Genomic DNA, 27,792 nt, shown 5'->3' on the forward strand with positions numbered 1-27,792 from the left:
AAATGACATCCACACTAAAGTCCTACAGAACGTATTCTAAAAGGACTTTAATATAAATGTTATAATGCAGTTTTTTATGTAATGTTTATCATTTATGTAATAAAGTCACTGTTTTAAGACATTTGTTTGATATTCACATGCAAATAAACACGAAAAAATGCTTTCACAAGAATTTTTCAGTTGTTAAAACAAGATGCATTAATGTTAGAGGATTAACGGTAATAATGAGCCCCTGAAACTAAAACATTTCCTTCACACTTGCATCCTTTAAATAATTAACCGTGATTCTAGTGTCCACTCCCTCTGGGAGGAACTCTCCCTCTTCCGTTAGAGAAAACTGTCTGTCTGGAGGCTGTTTCAAGGCAGCCTCACATGTCAAATGGAGAAGACATCAATTTTCCACCGAGACTATTAGTGGGAGCTTCTCTCTACAACCAGCGTGGGAGTCTGCCTTTGATACCTTGGGTGGTTGACTTCCATTTTCACCCTTTGTATAAAGCCTCACTGTCATGGTTTAATGCAGACAGAAAGGTTTATCACACACAATTAATTAATTAATTAACATTTCCTCCACACCTTTAGGCCTTTACGCGCTAGATCAGAGATGAAACACATTGAAATCAGTGTATCTTATAAGGAGTTCATTTTATTCCTGAGGTTGAATGAGGACTCGACTGTTAACGTAACAACTAAAGGACCTGCCATAAGCAGTCATTTTATTGGACTCTGGTTACTGTTCCCATTCTGAGAAATTTCCCAAAGAGCCGTGTTTTTTCAATTCAAGCCTTGACTTCAACCTCTTTTTTGTGTGTGTCATGACAAAAGATGTAAAAAAACAGCAAAGAAGCTGAAGAATATTTTTTAAAAAAGAATCATAAACAGGAGTTCATATTGTATGCAGCTCAGCGGGTACGGATGCCACGTACACTGTTAAGGTGAAGGACTCCATCTCCTATGGGCCTCTCGTACATAAAATTTAAGCACTCATGCCATTTGTAAAGCACTTTGGATAAAAGCATCCACCCAGTGTTGTGTTAAGATATAATGTGGGGCGCACATTAAGCTGCTTGAACGGAATCTATCACTTTAACCCTTCCCTCCATCACAGCAGCATCTTCACACATCTTTGAGATATAAACTGCAACAGCCTCATTCTCGCTCACATTTTCTCTCACACCATCTGTCTATGTCTAGTAATTTTCTTCCCTTTATTATTTTAGTAATTTGACAGGGTATGAATGGTATTTTCATTGCTCACTTTGTAACTACGTTCTCTTCTGACGCCTGAAACAGTAGCTGCAACCTTCGGTCATGCGGACAAATTATGTACGTCATTCCTCGAAGCAACAACGTCTTTGGTGAAAGTACTTTCAACGTTTTTGCACTTTCATCTTGGTTCGAGCTACAGAGACACTTGTATAAAGATTATTTTAAAACATTCAAGATTTCCAAAACAGAATTAAGGACTATTTTACCATTCAATGAACTTGCTCTGTTATTGAACGACACTGCTTATTCATTGGTTCATGCAAAAGTCTCTTTCATGTGACGTTTTTATGACTTTTTGTAGTTTTGCTTTTAAGTCTTTTATTTGTGCTTTCATGTGTGCAACTTTTATGCTGCCGTCTTGGTCGGGACTCACTCGGAAAAGAGATTTTAAACCCCAAAAAGAAAATTTGGTTACATTTTTTTAAATGTAGGCATTGTTAAATTACCTGCAACCAATGCAGTGTATATAGGAATTTTAGTGGTAGCCAATTGTCAGACCTTGTCCCTTGTAAGGCTTTTAAGAAATACAATCGTATAATACAATAATCTAATACAGGCATAATACAGGATCAATTAAACAGACATAAGCAAACAACTGCTACAAACATCCACTACAGACAGGAAATAAAACATCATTGACTGAAACAGTGATTCATGCACTATAAACCCATGTTTCTCTGTGTTCACAGCTTTGCCTTTGTTTAAGCCACAGTCTTGCCTTAGTACGAAAAGCTTCAAAATCTTTTAAGGTTTTTATTTCTAATTGCAGGGTATTCCACATTTGTGTAGGCTTTTAAAGGGTTTCTAAGGTATTTTCAACGCTATTTTCCCCTGTTTTTGTGTGTAAGTGACTAAGAGGGACAACAATTGGTCGAGTATTGAGGGAGGACGCTTCAACCGCCGGCCGCTAAACGGGCAGTAATGTAATCATACATATTGGGCAATTCTGCACCGTCAATGTACGTCCACTAGAAGTGCTTATTTTTTGCCACTGACAGGCTCAGATTGTTATTATATGTGTCTGACAACATTATGGAATGTACCCTACTCCTCTTTTGTTTGATTCGGTTTGTTTGTTATTGTGTAAAAGTTTGTTGCTGGAAGACAACGGTAGAAATGTGATCGAGGGTTGGATAGAGGAGTGTCGGTGTATTCAAAGTTAGTTGTCTTTGAGAATAGAACGCGTAGCTTAGTGTTATTTTACTTTGAATTCGCTGTGTCATTAGGCGTCTGATAGCTCTATCTGTTTAAAGTTTGCTGCCAGTTCTTCCACTGATTGGACGAAATAGGCATTAAGTGCCTTTGCAATTACCATGCCATCAGAACTCATCACTCCATTTACCTTCAATCGAGTTATTTATTTTGTCTGATTAGGCTCTCATTTAGTGAGTCTATTGATATATCTGGAGATGAGCTTTTTATCCCTGAGAGTTTTTTTTTTTTGCTTTTCCCAATTCACTGACCACTTTATTTCTAAGTCCTTTTAAAATAGAAGTATCCGTGTATAATTGAGGAAATTATTTGTTACTAATGCAATATCCCTCATTGCCATTAGAATACGATGATCATTATCAACCAAAGGAGAGATGTTTTGTTTTTTTACCACATTTGAATGGCTTTATCATTTTTTTGAATGGTATTTATGAGTGAATCCATAAAACATGTTGCACCAGTTATTAAAATTATATGTTTGCAGAAATGAATCACAATTTTTCCTTCTTCACTCTCAAACTGAGGGCTTTCCTTCTTTCTAATCCCATTTGGTAGATTATTGCCATGTCACCTTTAAGGCAAGAAGAGCGCCATAGACGAGAGTGAAGTCAAAAGGTTAGTCTTCAGAGGAAGCCAATTTACTTCCAACATGAAAGAGAAGCATTTTTTCCCTTTTCAAAGATGCCGCTGTCGCTTTCTACAATAGACCAAGAGGCTGTCAAAACTGTCTCTTAAAACCAATAAGAGGACATTCCTCAGTAGCGGGCATTTTTAAAAAAGAAAAAGGGCAAGTGCCATCTAAATAACAGAATTTCAGAGTAGGATTTTAATGCTGCAATTTATTTGAACAGATGGGAAGACGTTCACCCAGAACTGAGCACAGCCTTCTTGGCTCACTGGTAGGTTTCCGCTGTAATTGAAGCCTCTGGGGTTCTTCAGAGGGGGTCAGAGCGGGATTAAGCTCCACCACAGGGGGACAACCCAGGGAGCCACAATAGATAGCTGACATGCATCTTTCTTTAAATGTATTCTTTAAAAAGGAGCATCATAAGGTGTTTGTTTGTGAAAAAAATGGGGGAGTGGACAGAAATGTTGCTTTGAACTGTGTGTGAAGTTAGAGGATGATTGTGAGTCAGCGCTCTATTTCCTCAGGTATTTGTTGTGTGTCCAGCAGGAGTTAGCTGTGTGTGTTTGTGAGTGTGCATGTGTGTGTGATGTGGTTAGAGGGCAGCAGGTTGCATATGGCAGCTATCACAGGAAGCAGGACCCCCAGCTACGCCACCTGAGACAGCACATGCAGCTTCCTCCTCATTGACCTTAAACTGACCAGCACTGAAACTCAGTATCTCTCTGTCTATCAAGCTTTATTCATATCTGCATCTTTATAGTGCTGTAGGAATCAGTGGTTTCAGTAGTTTGTGAGGTGCATAAGTGGAAAATGTGCATCTTTATAGCGGAATATGAAGTTAAACTTAGACAACATAGCAAAACCAAACCAGAGCGGATACCTTAAGGGAGAAGCAGAAAGAGTGAAAGAGCTACAGCAGTAACCTGCTGCTAACGACTGATCCAGATAACAACAATCAGTCGGCCTCAGGGTAAAGTGAGACACAGGTTAGTAAAAGGGAAACCCAGATGACATCAGGGGTCATCTCACCTATATACCGAAATCCAGATCCTTTCATGTTTGTATCTTTTCTAAATGTTTCTGAAAATCTAAATCAAGGTGAAAATGCGAAATTTAGTCAAATACTTGATTCCTCTTTGGTGTTATAAACTTATGTTGGTAGCAGCATTGTCATTAACACATTGTCATTACACTTAGCGCCTTAAATTAGCTGTGTTTGACACTCTGAACATTAAAAAAGCAGCAAACAACTATTTTTATGTAAATGTAAAGTGAAGTAATGTCTACCTGATCAGAAAATGAAGTCTCTGTCCCTGTTGTTGTAAGAGCTTCTACTTGCTTTGTGGACATAGCTGGGACAGTGAGCGTGCTATTAGTGCATGTCAGTGCATGTGAGCGCGCCCCATTGGTTAGCTCTCGGCCGCTGCTCTGCACTGCTTTCATACAGCGGTTGCAGCTGATGACACTGTCCCGATTAACTGCTTCGTTGGGGAAGTGTAGCTTCCACTTTCCGGTTCCCCTTCAGGTAAACACTGTTAGCTTTGTCAGCACTTACGCTGTAGTTTGCACTGTAAGCGCTGTTAGCTATGAGCCGCCTGCTCAGCCGTCGACATGTTGAGAAGCAATAGAAATGTTCCCAATCTCGAATCTTGCACATTTAAAGTCTGAGTTTGCCGATTATACACATCAGCGTCTGTTTACAGGTCTTATTGTTTTATGTGACTAACTTGCCTTCAGACATCGGTGGAAATGGAGATGGACAGAGGAGTGCTCGTATTGTGTCAAAATGTGTTGTTTTGGAAACCAGAAGGGGTATTTTAGTGTTATCTAAAATATTTTCAATGTAATGGCTATTTAGCAGATTTTAACAAAGTGGATGTAATGCAGGATTTCAGAACGAAACTTTTCAGAGCAAAACTTGGTTTGACACAAAAACAGACAGACCGGATCAAGCGAAAGGTAAAGAAAAACGTTGTATGTCTCTATTTTTTCCATAATGTTGTCAGACTCTTAAAATAACAATCTGAGCCTGTCAGCGGCAAAAACAAGCACTTTTAGTGGACGTACATTGACGGGGCGGAGTGGCCCGATAAGTATGATGACATTGCAGCCCGTTTATCGGCTGTTATCTGAAGCGTTCTCCGTCGATACCGGACCAATTTAAAAGTGTTGTCCCCATTAGTCGCTAGACACAAAACATGAGAAAATAGTGTCAAGGTTGAAAAATACCAAAGTAACCCGTTAGGGTAAGTTAACAGATTAATGCAATCACGTCCAGAGTGGAATCACGTAGAACCATAAAGTCAATCATTCTATACATTTCCAACAGTTGAAAAGCAATCATTCATTTAACAGATCAGACCAATAAATGGCAAAAATGGCAGGAATAGGTTATATCTAGAAGTTATAAAGCCGCTAGGTTTACAGAAAATGGATCAAGCTTTGTTCCTCGTTCATGTAGGACAAAGGGGTTTTAGATTATTTATCCACCAAAACTCCCGTAATTAAAGCAATTTTTGAAGGTTTTTTATGACTGGTGAACCACGAAAAAACAAGGACTCAATGAAACGACCAGGAAACAGGATAAGGTGTAGATAAAACAGAGTTTGGGTACATGGGTAGGCAGTCAGAACAGGCAAACAAATCAGGCACGGATCCAGTAAAAAACGTGGTTAAGGAAAAACAGAGATCACAAAAAGTAGGAACTTTAGACTAGGAAATCGCTGGAAGGGATTGAGATGGAGGCATAAGACAAACTGCCACAGTGACAGGTGAACACAGGGTTTAAGCACACTGGGGAGGTGTAGGTGCTTAGACATAAGTGGGATCATTTAGGGGGGGTGCAAACAATCACTGTGGCAGAAAAACACACAAAGGCAGGAAGTGAACTGACCTGAAACAATAGGAGAGGTAAGTCATACAAAATAGAAAAGGAAATCATGATAACTGATAACATATGGAAAACGTTACTTTGGAGACAGGATGAGACATGACAAGATTTTATTTCTCAGTTTTGTGTCCATGTTCAAAAAGATGGCCCTGCTTTAGGATGTCTGCTTATCTAGTACTACTTCTGTTCAATGATCCGAATGAGTGTAGGCATGATTGTGGATGGCCCTTTTATCTAATCCTTTGTTTACTCTTGCTTTGCGAGGTGAAAATGTCAGAAATATTTGGGTAAAAAATAGCTTGTTGTGTCCAAACAATGGTCCAAAACATACAGATATAAAATTTAAAAGCACATATACCAGCAAAATCTGCAAAATGCATCACAATCATTTGGCTTTTATGACCTAAACCATTGATAGACAGTAAAAAAATGTATATAACATCCAAATAACTTTCTGAATATCCCTATGCAGCTTTATTCAAATGTCTTTCCTTTCCAAATGTCCATTCAAGGACTAATGTAAATCCAACAAAACCTTCTTTTTTGCTGTCTTTCATTTGGCCTCCGTCGTAGTCTGTTTGCAGTGATGTGATTGAACTCTTTTTGGGACCATAGAGAGTCTAGGGAGGAGAGTACCTACTCCTTTAATGCACAAAAGTTGATTTTAATTTCACTTTACAATAATGTTAATAAATGTAATTTGTAGGCAGCATCCTCTCCAGTAGCCTTAGGTTTTGTTTTTTGTTATTTCCTCTTCTCCTAACACAAAAAAAAGTCAGATATTAAAAACGTTGTCTCTATCTTCTTTTTCATGACTCCCATACACACAGAAACAAACCCATTTTCTGACCCTTTAATGCTTTAATGCTGAAGAGACCTACATCTCATCCCTTGCCTCAGGGAATTACTTTGTGAGTGTCTTTAATGGTCATCAGTTCCTCCGGCTCTTCTTTTTCCATCCGTTTTTCATCGATGTCAGGCTTCTCTGTCTGTAATTACCCTCAAGTTAAATACCAAAGATGCCCTTCAGAAGCCTCCTGTCTACGTGCCTACATTTCTAAAATAGTCCCCAGTATGGATTTCATCCTTCTTTCAAAGCCAAACATTTGGTAATGCAGTCACATCTTTAGTGTGTCTGGGAATAAAAGTGTTTTTATGCTTTTATGAAGCAAGGATGTCAGCTAAATGTCAGACTGTTGCCTTGTTGTCCTTTATATTGTCCTCCTCGCTCATCAGCAGAACTCTGCCAGAAATTGCAATTTAATGCTGAATCGTGCAATGAAGAGCTGCATGTTTTAGCAGACTGCAAAGCAAAGCCAGGGAAACTATCATCTTGGTGCTGTCCTAAGTGCTGGTGTGTGTGTTTGTGTGTGTCTAAATGGGTTTCCTGGCATTGAGTATGCGAGTGACGGAGCAGCAGTGAGTAGGTGCATGTTCCACTTTTAATGGCATCATCATCGCCAAGGTCGGGGGACGAAGGCACTTGGGCCGTGTGCCAGAGCAAGCTGTGACATGAGGAGGGCCGGAGCCATAAAGTACCTGTGATGTGTTTTACTATAACTTCGCTACAGGCTCTCCAGCACTAAAGCTACAGGACGGGATAACGGCTCCTCTTGGGCCCATTATTTAGAAATTTCATGTCCAACCTTTTGAGTCCTGAATGAAAAGTGCACTGTATTTTTTTCATTTAGGAGGTGATTGAGGGAAAGTCGTATGATTTAGGCCACAACTTCATAGCCATGGGAAAGTGGTTTCAGCAGCTCAAAGTGTACATGAATGAGTCATACATTTCAGCTCTGCTTGAGGTAATTTTCACGTAACTACTGTCCAATTTGTTCTGCGTGGAAGCCTGCAAATGTCACTAAAAATGTATTTTGCAAACCAGGGATACAGACGTGTGTATGTGGACATTTTTGCATTCCGTCAGAGCAGGTGACGTTCTAAATCGAGTGACTGTTATTGAAAGTTACATAATGTAATAACAAGTATAGTATAACGAGCAAGAAAGTCAGCTAAGAGTGTGAGAACACACTCTGGACAGGAGACCACTGTTCATGCCCCTTTTAAAACCAAAAGTAAGCGTTGATTTTATGCATTTTGCGTAATGTTAAGTGAGAAAGTCCCCTAACAGAGGATGTCATTTACGGTCGATACATTGTTATGATTGTTACATTGTTACATTATTATTTTAACACAAACCATAATGTATTTTCCAACCTTAACCAAGTAGTTTTGTTGCCTAAATCTAACCAATCGTTTCACAATGTTAATCACGTAGCTTTGTGTGTCGCTGCAAACGTGATATGAAACAGAGTTTTGTTTTATAACGTCAACATTCAATGCATCGCTTGATTTGCAGAAACGTACAGTGCCAACATTCTTTTCTGGAGACTGGGTTGTTTTTTTTCCCTTTAGACCAATCTTAAACTTTATTTTAGTTATCAGATTTTACGAAGACATTCAATCAATATCTGTCATTTCTTACTGAAAAATGCACTCTGGTTTATTAGGTAGACATAGCTAAAACTAATGCATTTGAATACAACAAGCCTGCTATCATTTTTTATCTTCAGGATGGTTGTAAAGTTCATTTTTGTTGAAACATTTTTTGAGAGTTGTTCACCAAATTTTATGATTATTTCTGAGGTTGCAGTTTTTGCTGCTGTTGAATTGCTGTGTGTTATACAGAGAGTTTGTTCTAATATTCTGTACATCACATTTATATCAATGAGGGAAAACTAAATAACTCCAAACTTGAGTTGTGCTTCATACCATCTTTTCTAGTTTAGATAACAGTGCTCACAGTCAAGCCCAGATTTTCAATCAATTAGTTTCTTAGTTTGCCTTTTGCAGTCCAAACCAGTCACTCATATAATCCATGGAAAGCCTGCTCTTTCTGAGATAAGATCAGTCAACATTTATCTTTGTTCAGTCAGCAACGTCCTTCATGCTTCAAACGATCGACACATAAGGATCAGCCTCTCTCCGGACAGAAGGATTTGATTTTCATGCTAGGGACGGCGTGACCTGATTATCTCTGTAATATAAAAATGATTCAAGCATATTGTTCCATGTTGGTGCTTATTATTATATCCCCGTCATGCTATCGTAACATAAAAATATTTCCTTTACTGTACATCCCATCATTACCCTGTAAGAGGAAGGCTTACTTCACTGACTGGCTGGCTTGTTATTGTAGTGAGCAGAGATCTGGTTTTGTTGATAATTGGACGCCCTGAACTGCTGAAAAGGGTCGACCTTTACCCTGCTTATAAAAGAATAAAGGCTCAGAAGGTTGCAGGTGATTAGATGTGATTGGCGAGCCTTTTAGATATATACCTAGTGTCCACAAATTAGTAAATTTGATGTCAAATTGGATGTCACGTCATTTCCTGTTCCTAAGTTCTTATTTAACTGAGAAGACGCCATGAATCTTGGTGTTGCGTTTGATTCAACCCTCTGAATCGTGCATGAAATCACCAAGAACATCTTTTCTCACCTACACAGCACAGCTAAATTCATTTCTTTCCATCCATGGCTGATGTAGAGACCCTAAAGCACGTTTTTGTTTCATTCAGACTTGGTTATGGTATTGTTTTGTTGTCAGGTCTGTTGAATGCTGGTACTAAAAGTCTTCGTTCAGAATGCACCAGCAAGAATAAACTCAAGAATGTGACCATATGAGGCCAGTTTTATTTTCCCTTCATTGGCAACCAATCCATATAAGATCAAACTTTAAGGTTCTTCTGATGAAGTAAGTAATAGTAGTTTGTGTTCCTTAGGTGCAATCTGTTAGGCTGCACCTGGAAGTTGCTTTTAAAGGTAGAATATTCATCATTCGGTGTTCATTTGGATAATGTGGCTTAAATGTAGTTATTTTAAAGCACTTAGGATTTATGCATTTGATGGCCATGTTTCAGTGTTATTATATATAATGTATAAAAGTGTTCTTGACTGTCTGAGGGAGAGAAGAGAAATATTCATGATTACCGCTGCAGTTTCAGCCAAATACTAAAACTTTTATGTTTTCACAAGGCTTTTTCTTTTACTCCAACTAATCCTAAAACTATTTTAGAGTTTGTATTGAACTAGAAAAGGCAAACAAGTGCAACATTGCTTGAACTTTGCAGTTCTACTACTGAAGAAATGTCAGTTTGAGGCTAAGCACAGAAAGCAATTTGAGTAAGTAATGTATGAACAGTGGAAGTTTGAGAAGTTAGAAGTGCAGAACATTTTTTGTATTCATAGGTTGCTGATTTATTGACTGGAAAAAGAAATTGAGAGCATGTCACAACCTACAGAAGATCTTTGAGGGCAGATTGTTGACCTCATGTTAGATACAGGTGAAAGGATACATTGACTTTATTGGAAGCAATACAAAGCAAACCCAGCCCACTGAGCTGGACTGAAATTGGAAAGCAGACTGAATTCATATGGCTTTACTCAAAATACCCCTAAAATATTCTGATGTCTTTCATGATTAATTGATGTCTTAAAACTGATGTTGTAGATTCACTGAATGAGTGATCAACCAACTGTTGGGTTGGGAATACAGTTGCACCTTCAATCGAAATCATTTCGTCTCTTTTTTTTCCTCTTCTCCATGTTTGACAGACCTTCAGCCTCCGGCCATGAGGAAACGCCCTCCAAGGTGTAAGACGGTATTTGTGGGCGGTCTGCCCAGGAATGTCACAGAGACGCTCATCGTGGAGGTTTTGTGGACAGTGTGCGGAAATTGCCGCCATCAGAAAAAGCAAGAAAAACTTCTGCCATATCCGATTTGCAGAGGAGTTCACTGTGGACAAGGCTCTCCTCCTCTCTGGTAAGATGTATTCACTTTAAAAACCAATGTAAACTCTTTTTTCCCCCCCGTTTCTGTAGGTACTCATGTAAAACCTACCATCCTGTGTGGTATTTGATTATGTCTTTTATTACAGACGGAACGTTTTATGTCAGGTTAGCTATCTGTCACACATGTAGCTTGTGGTTTTTATGCCAGATCCTCACTGCTGTGCAATGGAAACTCTAACAAACTTCCAACTTTTTTTTAAGGTATATATTGGTTTACATTGGGTGTAAAGGTCAGAGGATAGGAGCGTTCGTTCTTACCCGCATGGACAATATTGAATCTGTAGAGACCGCTTATATTGCCAGTCCACTGCTCTCAGTGCCCTGGCTCTCCTTCACCTCAGGTGGAGGAAGAATGATGAGCCGTTAACCTTTACTCTGATGGAAATGAAAGGGCTGATATCCATCATTCAGCGCTACAATTCTCACACGTCCCACATTCACCTGGGAACGTTTGACAGATGGATAAATAGATTTGGGGGATGGATGGACAGATAGATGGACTCCATACAAATTGTTTGTAAGTGAACAACACTGGATATTTAGTTGAAGAGAACAATAGTTGTGCAGGCGTGGAAGCCAGAATAAGAAAAAACTAATTGGCTCATTTATTTTGTATATTTATCATTCGTGCATCTCTAATTGTATGTAATCTTAGTTGTATTTTCTACATCGGTTGCTTACTGGTATAACTATATGATTATATTGAATAGATGCAACTGCAGGGTTGTCTTTCTCTTTTGCTCAGTGTTGCCTCATATATTTTATGGTCTTTATGGACTTTTTTTTCTGCACATAAATCCTCGATTAAGTAAGTTAGCTGCATTTAAGGGTCAAAATTCATTTTTGACCCTTAAATTAATTTGATCCCTTACCTACATTCTCCACAGTTAATGTGTTTACTTTCTTCCATAAATTTTTTTGATATGGAGCAACGGTGCTCTAAAAGTCAAATTTACATCCAGTTATCCTCTAATTCACCTTGTCTTATTACAGAATCGGAGACTACAGCCCCGTTATCACGGTGTTTACATCCTTTCATTTTCTGTGATGGAGAGCAGCATTTTGCAACGAGCAGAAGGCTCACAGCGGAGATGGCTTCACGACAACTAAACAATCTCCATCAGAAACTTGCAGGAGGCATTTGTGTGACAGCTTACAGACACTCAGTACTCACCAGGCTTCTTTTTCCCCACATGTCTTTTATATGTTCAATAATTACAGTTATAAAGGATATTTTTCACTCAACTTGAAACTTGCATTAATGCGTCTCCATCCCAATTATCCAGAATTCTTTTGAGCGATTTCTACAGGTTGTAAAATGTTCTTTACTTTCAGTCTGAATACAACATTTGATCAAATAATAACTGTTTCTTTGCAACGTATCCTAAATGCAACGTATCCTTTTACGAAAAAGTTACCCCTTATTTTTTTGCAGTATTTCTACGAAAGCAAGCAACATGTGTCTGCTAATTACATGCAGTCTTTTCGAAATACACTTTTTTCTTCACAGGAAACTTATTTAGGTTTAGGCAACAAAACTACTTGGTTAGGTCTAGGATTAGATCGTCAAATACTTAGTTAGGTTTAGGAAAACATTCTAGTTTGTGTTTAAATAACTAATGAATTGCCGTTACTTAAGTACTCAAGTTATGCAACAAAGAAATCAACGCTGACTCCTCGTTTCACATTGGGAACAGTGGTCTCTTGGCTGAAAGATCGTTGTTTGTTGAACCCATCCACCTCCTCTTCTACCCACCCAGTTTGGGCTTTTGTGGTCTTTATATTTTCTCGTTCAAGATAACATCAGAATAATTTGATGGGATATCTAAGAATTACTGCACATTATTTTCTTCGGTATAGCTTTGAATGCTGGATGAGACCAGTCTGTTCTCTGCTATAAATGGAGGCCCTGACAATGTTAAACCCCACCACCACCATGTTCATGCAGTCAGAGTCACATAATCTTCATAATGTGAAAACCATGATGTCAATTTACATATAAGATATCAGTTTATGTTAAACAGTGTCTTAACTTGACTTCCAATTAGTCTAACAGTTTCTCCAGTTATTGACTGAGCTCTATGCGGCTCGGCTCACAGTGTCACCAGCTTTCATCAGTTTGTTTCAGGGTCACATCACCGCTTGCTCATATTTAAAATCCTCAAAACCCTCCTGCGGATGGGACGCTGTTTTAACAGCTACTTTAAAGAAAGCGTCCTCTCTTGTTTGTCATGTGAAACAAGCTTATGCCTGTTTTTGTTTTTATTTTTGTCTCCATCCAGCAGCTCCTCCTGCACAGATGCCTTAAATCTTTCTTTGCTGGCCATATATTCCCTCCTCACAGAGCTAATTTAAAAGACCAGCCACTGCAATAATACCCTCTGCATTATTTAATGTGTGTGTGTGTGTGTGTGTGTGTGTGTGTGTGTGTGTGTGTGTGTGTGTGTGTGTGTGTGTGTGTGTGTGTGTGTGTGTGTGTGTGTGTGTGTGTGTGTGTGTGTGTGCATGTGCATGCTTGGCGGTGTGATTTCATCTACCTCTTCCCTACAGTTATACTGGAGCTATAAGTCCATATATTAGCCAGATGACAGACCTGTGTAGCTTTCTCATAAATACTACTTTCGGTCACACTCTGGTCTCTTCTCCCAAAATACACTCAGACACACACACACACACGCACACACTTCTACAGCAGCCTCGGCACACAGAGGTCTCCCCTTATGAAATATTGAAGCACACCGAGAGCCTTGAGCAAGGGGAGCAGACTCTAGACACAACCCCAAACTCTTTTCTTCTGCTCGCTCCGACATCCAACTTCATCTTCGTTTTCCTGCGATGAGAGTGTATGTTCATTTGCATTTGGAGGAAAAGGCCCAGAGCTTTCTGAGCTTGTTTCCTAGTTTCTGAGTTTACACTGCACTGTTAACACCCATTTCTTTCCCAGAAATCATTCAGGCCAATCAATTAACAAAACAAATGTGATTGCACTCCACACCCACACACAGGCAGTGGAATGAGCTTTGAGTGTCAGGTGGGAGGCAGTGGGGTGATCCAAGGCTACCACCGTAATTAGTGGCTCACACTCGTGTGTACATGCAGGATAAAAAGCTCAAGTGACTCGTTCAGCTTCTGTCTGTCCAGGTATCGGTCTACACACCTGGAGAGCAGCTGCAATAACAGGACACATGGTGAGAACAAAGAGGATGTGATCAGGTTGTTACCTTCTATCTGAAGGGAAATGAGGACAAGCTGATCAATTTTACTTTGAACACACACCTTGGGTCTGTGTGTGTGTGTGTGTGTGTGTGTGTGTGTGTGTGTGTGTGTGTGTGTGTGTGTGTGTGTGTGTGTGTGTGTGTGTGTGTGTGCCTTTTGTCTTCCTATCTGTGTATATCTGCCTGACTGTGCTTGTTATTCTGTCTGTGCTTATCTCTTTCTATTTACTGTACATCTGAATTGCAGTAGGTGTTGATAGGAATTGATATTTCACCCTGTTGCGACTCGCATCCAATCAATGAAATGTCTCAGCTATCTTTCATGTCCTCTGTTTTTCTCTTTATCTCTACGTCCATCTTTTTTCCCCAGATCTCACCTTTTTGATGCTCTCGTTCTTGTGAGAGCGATATCTCAGGAATGCCTTTAACAAATTTCTTCAAATTTGACACAAACATCAACTTGGACCCAAGGTTGAACTGATTAGATTTTGGTGGTCAAATGTCACTGACCTCACAAAACATGTTTTTGGCCATAATTCAAGAATTAATTAGCTACTTATGACAATCTCACACAAATGAGGTTAATAGGATAAATGAAGAAAGGATTTTGGACAGACGTGTGTAAACTGCAACATGACTGGTTGGCAGAGTCGTACAACCGTGAGGCAGTTATTCTAGTTTTTAATTATCTCCTCTCAAACCTCTCCTTCTTCTCCCATAGGTTACCGTATCCGTTTGGGCTCCAGCATGGACAGGAAAGACACCGGCCGTCTCCACGTGGACTTCGCCCAGGCCAGAGACGTCCTCTATGAGTGGGAGTGCCGCCAGCGCATGTTGGCCAGAGAGGAGAGGCACCGGTGCAAAATAGAGGAGGATCGCCTCCTGCCGCCCTCCCCTCCTCCCATCGTCCTCTACTCGGAGCACGAGTGCAGAAAGCTGGGAGACAAGATCAAAGGTTGGTAGACAAACATGTCAGTCAGTCGATACATCACTTAACTCCTCGAAAGATTGCAATGACTTTTGCTACAGAACCTCATGTACCCCTCAAGATGAATTGTAATAACTGAGATCCCCTGACTTTTCAGATAGCGCCACCATCAGGTCAATATTGTAATTTGTCCAATACTTTGGTTTAGACTAAATTCTTGCAAAGAATGAATATCAGCCTCAGCTGCACTTTGTGTTTTTTGCTACTCTGCAAATGTTAGCATGCTAACACGCTCAGTTAAGATGAACATGATCAACAGTATACCTGATAGCATGTTGCTATTATAATTGTAAGCATTTAAAGGTGAATTATGACATGTAGTGTTAAAGCGCTTTGAATGGTCGGAAGACTAGAAAAGCGCTATACAAGTACAGTCCATTTGCCATTTAAGCAAAACATTGTCATTGTTTTTTGTGTTCTACGTTCGTATATATACTTTTGCATTTATATTTCATGTGTGCATAATCGTTAAATATTTATCCTTATCCTTTGTTTTCTCTTTTTTGATCTCCTTGTTTTTTTTTGTTTATTTGTCTGTTTCTGTGTACTAGTGAGCGGGAGAAATCAGAGTCAAATAGCTTGTATCAATACGCATACATGGCCAATAAAGCTGATTCTGATTCTGATTAGCATTGAGACATTAGCCTTTAGCTCAAAGTTCTGCTCTGCCTTAGTACAGCCTCACAAAGCCACTAGCATGGCTGTACTCTGACACAGATACGCTTCTGTTTTAAATTAAAAAAACATCTGTCAATTTTCTTCTTTTTACATTCATAACTACAGTGATTGTGTATTGGGCTGATGACCTTCCGTCAATGCTATGCTCAGAACATTTTGTGTAGACTGAGGGACGGCTGCTACTTGACAATTTTTATAATCATCTAATCCTTTCAGCTATAATTGAAATAACTCAAATATTTACCAGTTCAAAATGTAACCTTGTGCAGAGCATGCAAATATGGACTCCCGTGAAGGGATGAAAACATGTTTAAGCTGATTCTAAATTTATTTAAAGCCAGCAGTGACAGTTATTTAAACGCACTTGACATTTCAGTGTCTGCACACTTTTTCTCATTTAAGTGTCTTATACTTCTGCCTCCCACTGTGAATTTAAAGTGACTCCATACTTGTTAATCATATGCCTTGACTGCAAGGAGTTGTACTGTAATTTAAAATATTCAAATGCCCTGCGTGGTTGAGTACAGTTCCCATCAACGTTCAGAGCACATATAAGGGGAGGGTGGGCTGAAGGAGCCTCTGGGATGTGATTATATAAGAACATTTTAAATTCTTAATGTAATCAAACATTGGTGGCAAGAGATTCTTTGTTGATTCTCAGTGACATTTCTGACCTTTCCCTCCCTCTTTACTGTAACATTAAAGCTAAAATAGCTAAAGAGATCCACTAGTTGAGGAGTGTTGATCTTTTTTTCTTTTCTTTATTCAAAAAGCTGAGTTATCTGCTAATCTACAAATTGCCCATTTTTTCAGGTTTGCTAAGGAAAGGTCTTTTTTTTTTTCTTTAACTTCCTTTCCATTTACTTTAACGTTATTGTTGAATTCACAATATATATTCAAATCTGTTTAAATAAAGAAGTAATCGCATGGCAGAACAAAATTAATTGAGAAAAGTCAGTGGATGATCTCACAGGATGATTATATTGCTGTTGAATTGCTTTACAATTTACTGCGATGTTTCGGTCTTTTTCTTAAAGCTGTTCACTGAGCTGTTTGTTTACTCAATGTCTGGGAAAAATTGTTATGTTCTGGATAATGTTCTACAAGTTTTAAGTCACTATCACATCTGTTTCTGTCAGAATAACTCTGACTTGAGGATAAAAAGAGAAACGTAGAAAAACAAAGAGGCGAGAAGTGTTCTAATGGGGTATTTATTTCTAATATACCAAGGTAAGACGTTCTTATATTTTAAATTTGTGTATTTATGCTCAGGTAAAGCCTCAGCTAAAGACCCATTAAACTAAAATCTGAATCTATATGGCCTCTGGCTGTTGTCAGTGATTGAATACCGCTAATATTCCTCCAGATTGTCTATTAATAATGCCGCTGCAGGGAGCCGTGTATTATGAAACCAGAGTTTGCCTATAAACAAACAGGGACACCTCAGGGATTCATGAGACAACACCTTGATTCAATATCTGTTGCTGTGATATTTCATCATTCATGCATGCTGTCTGATGGATCCACTGTGTTTGTGTGTGTGTGTGTGTGTGTGTGATTTTGTGTGTGTGTTTGTGTGTTTTTTGTGTGTGTTTGTGTGTGTGTGTGTGTGTGTGTGTGTGTGTGTGTGTGTGTGTGTGTGTGTGTGTGTGTGTGTGTGTGTGTGTGTGTGTGTGTGTGTGTGTGTGTGTGTGTGTGTGTAAAAGTGAGAGAGAGAGAGAGAGAGAGAATATCTGCAGAAATTGGCTTGAGACGAGACACGAGAGGCAAAAACATTGTTTTTCATGCCCCGGTAAGTGTAGAGATTTTGGGCTATTTTGCTTCCATAACATGTCCTCTTCGGACTAGTGGAAAGAAAGCATCCAACCTACACATTTTGATGTTTATTTTACTGCACTTTGTGTATTTGCGTCTCTAGATTTCTCCTAAATTCACCAAAAGTTGCATTAGATAAGGCCTCATTTAAATATTCAAACATAACATGTAATCATTGAGGTAAGTTTGATGGTTATATCCAATATCTAAAAATGTTTACCTATATATTTAAAGACAGAAATCTACACTTCAGTTTCGTCACATACATCAAACTTTCCATTCATATCTATATTCTGAAGGGTTTTACTGAGGGGTTTGTTATTATGTTTTTTTTGATAAAATGAGGTTTCCTCTGTAAAAACCTGTGACTCTAATATGTAAAAAAAAATAAAAGACACAAGAAATTTGAACCTGGCTTCGTCCAATATTCAGGTATTCTGAAAACGAATACGATTTAGAACACATTTAAAAAGATAATGTCTCATTAGCATATTTTAAACTTCTAATATTCAAAATATCTGCCATCATTTAATTAATCAACTGTAGAAGTTTCATGGTGACCTATATTAGTTACATTTTTTATTTTTTATTTTGTTTTTTTAGCCTCTTTATCTTCAGAGTCTCCCCTAAATAAATGTAAAACTGCATGATGTATATTGGCGTCTATGTGTGGGAGTGTATTCCCTCATATGCTCCTCTGACTTGTAAGCAGCCCAGCGAGGCAGCAGAGGACGGGACGACCAAAGCGGAATAACAACAATAGAAATCAATAAAGAGTACTGCTAAACAAGCTGATCTTTGTATACAGCAGCTAAACTGTACAACACCGTGCTCACCTCCTCTGAATTCATTCTGCGAGGGTTGTTTACCAAAGATATTTATAGGAAAGACTGGAGCTGATTGATTTAACCCGGCCGCCGTTCTTCTTATTTAACCTCCTGCTCTTTTATGTTCAGTGTATAGATATGACAATTTTCTTTGCATTTCATCCCGAGACGACAGCAAGTTCTTGAAGTTATTTTCATTTCGTCATCATCATGTCCTCATTATTTCCTCTCAGACACTCGTATGTGCGACCTGGAGACACCCAGCACCCATCTCCAATAGATGTTGCTACGACAGCTTGCACAAACTTTAAAAATACTGCACAAACATTAATTAAATTGAATTTCAGCACTTGAGATGGTTTTTTGTACTTCTCTTCTGTTCTCATGCGTACATATGAAATCTTTTTCTTATTCGGGTTGAACTTGTTGCCCCCCTGCATGTCTCTCAGCATCAAATTGTTCAGAGCAAATCTGCAGAGGCAGCTTTTATTTGATCCTGATCACCATTACTCTCTACTTCTGTACCTTTTTGGCCAGACAAGATTTTAGTTGGCACATGCTGTTCTGTTATTATACTTCTGTGGTATTGATTTCTTTCCCTCCTTTCCTCTTTCTACTTTCCGCCCACTTTTCTCAACCGTTCTAATGTAGACTCCTCTCTCCTTCACCTCTGCCCAGATGACAGCAAATCCACTGATGGAAATTTTTCTTTTTATTTCACCATGCTCATATTGACCCAGACTCTGGCTCTCTCCACCTCCTCTCCTCCCTTCTTCCCTACATGACAATATGTTTCCTGAAGCGGTCGAACTGGCTGGATCGAGGTGAAGTGAGGCGCAGGTACGCCAACAACTTCTACTCCATGATCCAGTCCTCCAACGGCACACATCCGCCGCCTGACGAGCGAGAAGAGTCAGCATGAGAAGGAGGTGGAAGAGAAGTTCAAGACTGCGATGGCCACCATACTGGCTCAATGTGAGTCCTGCCGGTCAGCTGCACAGTGCATGCTTAAATACAATTCACTTACTTGTATTGTAGTACACTTTTGTAGAACATGTATGTATTGTATATATGAAAGGGAGGCATGCTATTTGTCTGTGCGACCCCAAAGTGTTGTTTTAGTGAGGATGCATGTGTTTAGGAAGAAGTGAGCCTAAGATGTTTTAAATATAGTTTTGCTGTTGTAAAACATTTCCTTCAATTCATCAAGACTTTTAAAAAATAATTTTATTCTTGGCTCACCTTGGAGACATACGAGAAAATCAAAGTTTAATTTAATTTAATGTAACATGGGTCGAAAAAAGTCAAGCTGTGATTTTAAAAAAGCAAAGAAGAAACAAACAAATACTTTTCTACTTATTTAAGGTCATTAAAACACAAAAACAATTTGTTTCCCTCAACAGGAGATGCAATTATTGCATAAATGTAGCACCACAACACTAAAAGACAGATCAAAATGAGAAAAAAAAGATCACACTGAAGTTACTGGTGACACATTAATAAGCAAGCCTTTGAAATTTGATTTGAGCAGGCCGAGCCATTTGGGACAAAATAAAAGGATCTTTGATTTCAACTGATGCAGCTTTTATGCCTCCACAGTTCATGCTTGTGTTTAAAGGTGAAACTCGGGACACATGTCATGAAGCTCTGTCCAGAATTTGACATACTGTGAGTCAAGCAAACTTAGAAATGAACACATTGAATATCCGTCTGGGAGTCACAGAAATACAGTATATTCAGAGAGGAAGTTTTCTATTTACCAATAAATGTTTCCTTTGTGATTATTAGTGAAGTGGGATTTTTAATCTCCAATCTAACGCTGGCTATGAACACCGTGACCAAGGCTTGCTTATTGGACACTATTCATTACATTACATTACATTACAGTCATTTAGCAGACGCTTTTATCCAAAGCGACTTACAATCAGTAGTATATTACATATCATTCACCCATTCGCACACTGATGACAGGGCTACCATGCAAGGTGCCACCATCAGACTCTAACTAACATTCATGCAACATCCAGTCCACACCGATGGCAAGCCTTCGGGAGCAACTTGGGGTTAAGTGTCTTGCCCAAGGACACATCGACTGCCGAAGCCGGGTATCGAACCACCGACCCTCTGATTGGAGAACTACTTTGCTCTCCACTACGCCACAGCCGCCCCTGTTCAGAGTTGTGGTTGCTTTTGTTCCCACTTGAGTTGTAATTAAGGCCAAAATGTGTTGGCAAATTGTGTCATCTTCACATGGAAAATTGGCCACCAGTCACAGAAACAGGATTTTACCAGTGAGTTCACAGGTTAAAGAGCGTGTAAGCTCGTTGAGCGTGTCCCTCTCAATCACACATACATGCTCTCGGTAAACTATTTATCCTATGTCACATCCCCAGGAGAATAGCGCTCCATCCTTCAGAATTTACGATTCAGTTATTGCTATACATGGGTAACAGGTGCAATTGACCACGCTACGCTGAAGTGATTCCCATGACACTTTGCAGTCTGCCGTGTTATCACAGGTCACCGCTCTGTACACGGCATATCAAATGCTCAAATAGCTGGAGAGAAATACCATGACATAAATATGCTCTAACCCACACATTTTCACACATACACTTAACAACATACTTCCTCTCTCTCTCTCTTTCACACTTTTCACACACTCACACTCACACACAGAAAGAAAGCGAGGAATACTTTACGTGTTACAATGGAATTAAAAGTATAACTAAACTTGTAAAGGCTTACTAGATACGATAAGATACAATAGGATACGATAGGATACGATAGGTAGATAGAAATTCAATCACTGCATTGATCCCATTTAAAACAATAGGGGGGGAAGCTTTGGGGTTTGGTGTCTTGCTCAAGTACACTTTGACATGCACACAGTAGAAGGCAGGGATTGAACTGCCAACCTTTTTGTTAACAAAAATGACTCTTCACAGTGAGCCACACCCACAACACTTATAAGAGAGAAATTGCAAAAAGCCGTGGATGAGATCAATCTGTCTGTAAATCAACATGACTCTTTGATTAACCTGAGACATTAAGTAAACTGCTAAACAACCTCGAAGTCAACTGGAAATGATGTCAGTAGGACAGATACATCAGCTCACTACTAATTGGTTTGGGCCAATTAAAAACAAAACAAAAACTCCTTCCAGGAAGAAACTGACTCTGACGATAAGAAGTCCGGTCATTTGATATTTATTTTGCATAATATCACAAATAACAATTTGCCTCAAGGGACTTTACAATCCATACAACATACAAAACCCTCTTATTTTACTGTACAATATAAGTACAAAGCACTCATTATTATTACATAAGACATGATAAAGTTGTTCTAAACATAAGAAATGTTTGAGAATTTAAAGTTTGTCCCTCTACCTTGTATCCCTTGCATTCCTTCAGGTTGTCATCTTCATGCACCACTACCCTCGTCTTTCCATTTTATCTGATGCATTACAACGTATACAACATGTGTAACATGACCAAACTATGAATGGTTGGTTGAATGGCAGATAACAACAATAGAGGATCTGTCCCCTGAAATCCCGGATGAATATTGATCGGCTTGCTTATATTGATACTTACATCCATCGTACAGGTTTCAAAAGCGCTGATTGCAGTGGGTTACAACCTCCTAGGACTTTCTCTTTCTCTGCCTCTCTCATTGTTTGTAACTATCTCTCTCCGTCAGTTACCCTCATTCTCTTTCTTTATGTGTTTCTCTCTCATTAGAGGCCATCCACATCCAACACAATGATCCATACAGACCCTCATTTCTTTTCATGAATTTGTCTTTCGCTCGCCGTACATCCTCCCATACAAATGTCAACACTGAGATTTGTCTCCCATGAGGCAGTTTTACACACCACACTTGTGAACAAAACACACATCCATATTTACCCGGCTCTGCTTTTGTCAGAGCCTGCCATCCAAGGACACATTATTAAAGGCATTATCACTTCTGTCACCTTGAGGAGAATTACCTTCATTGAAAAGCTCTTGACATTGTCCCCTTGATTTTATTTTATTTTTTTTACAAGTGGGAACAGACAATTTATCTTTGCCTTCTTTGTTTTTTTTCTTTTGGCCAATAGATTTTTCCAGCAACAAAGTTATATTACAATACAAATTACTATGGTGATTCATCGTCTGTCACCAGGAGATGGTTTTAGATAGCTAGTGGGGGAAAACAAAAGCTATCCTTTCCCTGGTTTGGTTGATCAATGGTTGACTTCCTTCCTTCCAAGAGATCATACTCTGTGGCAGACATAATTTCATAGTGACAGGGATGCTTATAAGGAACCAAACTAAACACTAATAGTGTATTTATTCTATATCCATTACATTGTGCAATCAACATTTAATTCATAATGATAAGTTAAAGCAAAAACGCCTATTGCCTCTCAGTTTACCGAATACAATAGCAACAACACATGTGATCCAGTAAAACTTTTAATCCGCTATGGAAATGTCATCAGAATGCAGCTGCATCCAATGTACATCCTGGGTTGCATACTATTGTGTAATTTATACATGTATACCCTGTTTGGTGGTCATGCACATTTTTTGCAAAGACTAGCTTCGTGCAAATGTTGTGTGTAATCCCTTAAAATGTAACTGAATGTTATGGATCACCTACATCACTTAACAGGTGGCAGAGATGGATTTACTTGGTTATTTGACAGCATTTCCTGCCCCAAAATCACAACAAACAAGTATTGTCAATCAGAGGAGTTTTATATATTGGCACCACTTTTAGTCTTTCTTGGACCTGCCATTGCTTCTAAGACATTCCTCCATTTAAAAAAGTGCTGTCTTCCCATTTCGCACCTGTTTCTGCTAACTGGTCAGTGAATACGAGACCGTATCGTTGTGTCCCTGTTAGCGGGGAAAAGGAAAAACCTGATCAGGAGAGTTGCTACTACCACATGCTGTCGTGTCCCTGACCACAGCTAGTTTTCTGACACGGCCTGCTAGGCTTGACTGCCTTCCATCTAAACATAGGTGAGGTCTCCTGGGGGCTTGTTTCACCACTCAGTGCTTCCAGAGAGGAGGAGGAAAAGGCCAAATTAGAGCATCCTCTTCCTCTGTTGTCTCAGATTTTCACCCATACTTCTGCCATCGAAGAAAGGGTGCTCTATGTTTGGCTGCCAAGACCAAGACACATCTCACCATAGGGTTGGGCGCTAGCATTGTATTGAGCCTTAGCCTTTGACTCTTTGCATGTACTAGGGTGCTTCTGCATTGCGTCATTTAGTATTCTCACTTTCATTTAAGAGCGGAAGTGCAAATACTTTGCTTAGCGTCGCCAGCTTATCATCCTTTACAACCCCCCCAAAAAAGGATTAAAACTTTAAAAAGCACAGTTAGTAAGTTTAATAGTTTCACAGGCAAGAAAGTTTCCATTTGGATTCCCAATGAATGTTAGTTAACTAAATTACACCTATTTGGAAATTAACACTGACTATTTTTGGAGATGTGAGGAGCTGTAAGCAGTTTGAGACCAGCTGGTTGGTGTACAAAAAGCACATTAAGAGTGTTTTTGTTATTATTCTCACTGGCAGAATGGGTACACACAGGTCCGCACTGCATATTGAACCATGGAATACTAAAAAAAAGAAATAATAATAATGAATTAAATCAAGAACAGAATAGTTAGCCAGCTAACAGACAGACAGATTGGTTTAATGAGCTCTCAAGATTAACTAATATTAATGAATTTCAACTTTGTGCAGACCTTTGTCTACCCTCCTGGCAGTGAGAGTATTTTATTTTTTTTTTTAAACTGTCGACATGAGATTTTATTTGCCGAGTCCGACCAGCAGTTGTCCTCATAGCGGAGCCATCTACACCAAGCGGCACTACAAAGTTATTTCAGACCATTTTCATAATGTACCTCTACCAGTCACTGATGGCTTATAGATGTGGAACTATAAAACCATCCGATCGCAGCAGTTTAGCCGTTAACATGCTGCGATCGGATGGTAAGATGACATGTTTAATAACTTTGTAGTGCCTCTTGGTGTAGATGGCTCCTCATAACTATCCAACCATCGTAACATTACCAAATATAATTTATTGTTTAAAACGCTACTAGCACTAAACCTCAATACTGTGTGTAATAAGTGTTTTTGGAACCGTAAGAGAAATGGCCGGGGCAGCATATTGTGGATAAATACACGGGAATCTGCATTTTATTCAATTTGTTGCAATTGGATTTTATTATTTTCTGCCAATATTTTGGCCACTTGAAGCCTGTTGGGTAGAGAGACAAAGTAATAATGTAAATAGGCTTACCATAAATTCTGATAATGTCAATGCTGGATTATCTTATTTTAAATGTAGTATTAAAGTGATATCAGGGATTTAGCACCGGTCATAACAATACCATATTAATAAATACATACTTACTTTCATATATCTACCATATAGCTGTAGCCTAGGAAAACACATCATGTGCTTGTATTTAAACACACATTTAGATTATTTTTTTATGAAATACATGTGAATACACTGAACATATACGCCAGTGATTATGAAAACAAAGCAGTATTTTGCTCTGGTCCACCATTCCCCATTGACCTATGAAACTGTAACCAAGTAATTTGGGAATAAATATATTATTAATGTCAACACCCACTGTAATTCACACATACACTTATATGCACACATTTTTTCTGAGGCTTAAATGTAGTGTCCAATATAAGAACCTCTCTATACAGCCATAACATAAACGTTGAAGGCCTTGGAGGGAAACGGTAATATCAATACACCACAATCTAGCCCAGAGCGAATGCAGTTCTAACCCTGAACATCAATAGTAGTCAGGATAGAGTGGCACGATGCATGGAGTTCTACAGCAAGCTTGTTGGTTTTTTATAATGTTATTGCATTGAGTGATGGAGGTAATCTATTCAGATGAAATGCTGAGTTCACTGTCTCCCGCTCTAGTCTAACAAGATAGCCTCCAAAGTGCCACAATGGTCTCTCCAGAGGAGGAAGGAAGGCAGCCAGTCAGCAAAAAAAACCATAAATAAATTGTTTATCTTGGCATCTTATGAATTCCTAAGTGTTTAGAATTCTTGATTGATACATACTGGCCTTTTACAGGAATCACAAAAGACATTTGCTACAGGTGAGTGATTAGTTACCTCTTTCAAACAGTTCTTTCTTTAAAATAACTTTCATGCTGAAAACAGTTTTGCTACTTAAATAACTGAAATGATAAGAAATTAAATGAGGGTATAAATGTAGGTATTATTTTAATTTCTTTTGGTCTACCACATTGCCACCATGCAGGTTGTGTTAGATAATAGGACATAAATGCCTTAAACAGGCCTATCTCAAATAAGTCTTAAATATCTAAACTCATCTTTTACGATGTGGCTGCACGGTGGTGTAGTGGTTAGCACTGTCCCTCACAGCAAGAGGGGCCCGGGTTTCAATTCCCGGGCTGGACAACCTTCTGTGTGGAGTTTGCATGTTCTCCCTGTGTCAGCGTGGGTTCTCTCCGGGTTCTCCGGCTTCCTCCCACAGTCCAAAGACATGCAGCTTAGGTGCATTGAAGACTCTAAATTGCCCGTAGGTGTGGATGTGAGTGTGAGTGGTTGTTTGTCTCTATATGTCAGCCCTGCGACAGACTGGCGACCTGTCCAGGGTGAACCCTGCCTTCGCCCATTGACAGCTGAGATCGGCTCCAGCACCCCTGCGACCCTTAATTGGATAAGTAGGTTACGGAAAATGGATGGATGGATGGATGGATGTTTTACGATACGATTCTTCTGTCTGATCTGAGCTGCATTTTTCTCCTCTGAGCAAACAACAATCGATGTGGGCTGTTTGTTGTATGACAAACCATACTAATCAAATGCACATTTGCCAATGTGAGACGACTGTGACTTCATGGCTCCCAACTGCAATGTCATTTAATGTTTGGCTGGTAAACATTTTGAACATTATGTCCTATTTCTCAAATGACTCTCAAAATTAGAACCAGGTTTCCTGTAAACCCTATTGCTTTGTGTCACACAGAGGATGCTGCTTCTTTGGTTAAAAGTTTCTTACCTTGCCTTAGGGAAGAGTTTTGTTGGGTTTTGTTTTTTATTTGCTTTTGAGTCAACCCACCATCTGCTCTATCCAAAAACTCAAGCAAGCTTTCATGCAATTTGCACTCGAGGAACAACATCCTATTTCCAATTTTAGGCCCTCTTCACTCCATAGAATTGCAAATTTAGACTGCTACAAGATATAAAATGTATTTTGGGGCCAGAAGATGCTGCTAATGTTTTCATTGATGGTCCCATCAAGTTACAGTACACAATATTAGGAAATAAATGTGAAAATGATTTAATAATGTTCCACATTAAAAGTAATTAATCCCAGATTATGTTTTTTATCTGAAACATTGTCTTCCGATAAATGAAGGACAGTGGCCAGTTTTAGCTCTTAGCATTTTTCCTAAGAAACTAGGGATCTCTAGTGGGCCTTTCTATTAGAACCATGAACTGTATATACGAAGTGGAAGTAGTCATCATGACGTCACCCATTGGTTTGTGGACGGCCGTTATGAAGCCTTGAGTTTGGCAAATTCGCTGTTGCCATCTTGGAATACGTCCGTCGCCATGTTGTTTTTTAACCGATGAACGGAAATTAGCGTATTTTGAATGCGGAGGAGGGAAGTAGGTACCCGGGATACGGCTCTGATAGCAGCAGCAACCTGTCAATAACAGTAAGCCCGCCATAAAGCATACTATACATATAGGGTCTATTTGACTCTAAAAGGGGCCATAATTTACTGAATGAACATCACGCTGTATTGAAGAAGACTTTAAACTAGAGATTTAGACCATAAACTCATGTTTACAATGTATACTGAGGTCATAAATCAAGTGAAAAGTACGGTCATTTTCTCATACACTTCAGTAAAATCTGACTTTCTTTATGTAACCGGAGGAGTCGCTTCCTGCTAGTCAGTAGAGAGAATGCAGGATTTAAGACAACACTGCATTGGCTTCACTCAGCAGAACCGTAGGGCGCCGCCTGATTAGAACTTATTTCAAACCAAAACAAACATTTCTGTGTCTCTCATAATTGCACCATTTGAGATAATAAGTGGGACAGAGTTTACATTTTTGGTGTGTAAAAGCTAATAGTTGAGGAGAACTGGTATCTTTATGTCTGTAGATGGTTAGAAGCATAGAACAACAACACAGTGCAACCGGTTTGCTTCTCCGCACGGTGCATTAATAACTCACCCCTTTATAAATTATATCATATCATTAAACTTTTAAGAACCAAGGAATCCCACACATAGTTTCTTCAAAGTCAAGAGTTTTTGATCCTACGCACCTGTCTAGGCAACTTTTCAAAGTAAGAACTTTGCTGTTATAATATCATCAAAAGCC

The 27,792-nt window shown here is 39.1% G+C and overlaps 1 pseudogene; it reads left to right on the top strand.

The window, feature by feature from the left end:
* LOC129089766 (ecto-NOX disulfide-thiol exchanger 2-like) overlaps positions 1–27,792 on the top strand; it is a 94,872-nt pseudogene that overhangs the window by 40,574 nt on the left and 26,506 nt on the right.

This window comes from Anoplopoma fimbria, chromosome 4 (genome assembly GCF_027596085.1).
Source record: "Anoplopoma fimbria isolate UVic2021 breed Golden Eagle Sablefish chromosome 4, Afim_UVic_2022, whole genome shotgun sequence".
NCBI classification, from domain to species: Eukaryota; Metazoa; Chordata; class Actinopteri; order Perciformes; family Anoplopomatidae; genus Anoplopoma; species Anoplopoma fimbria.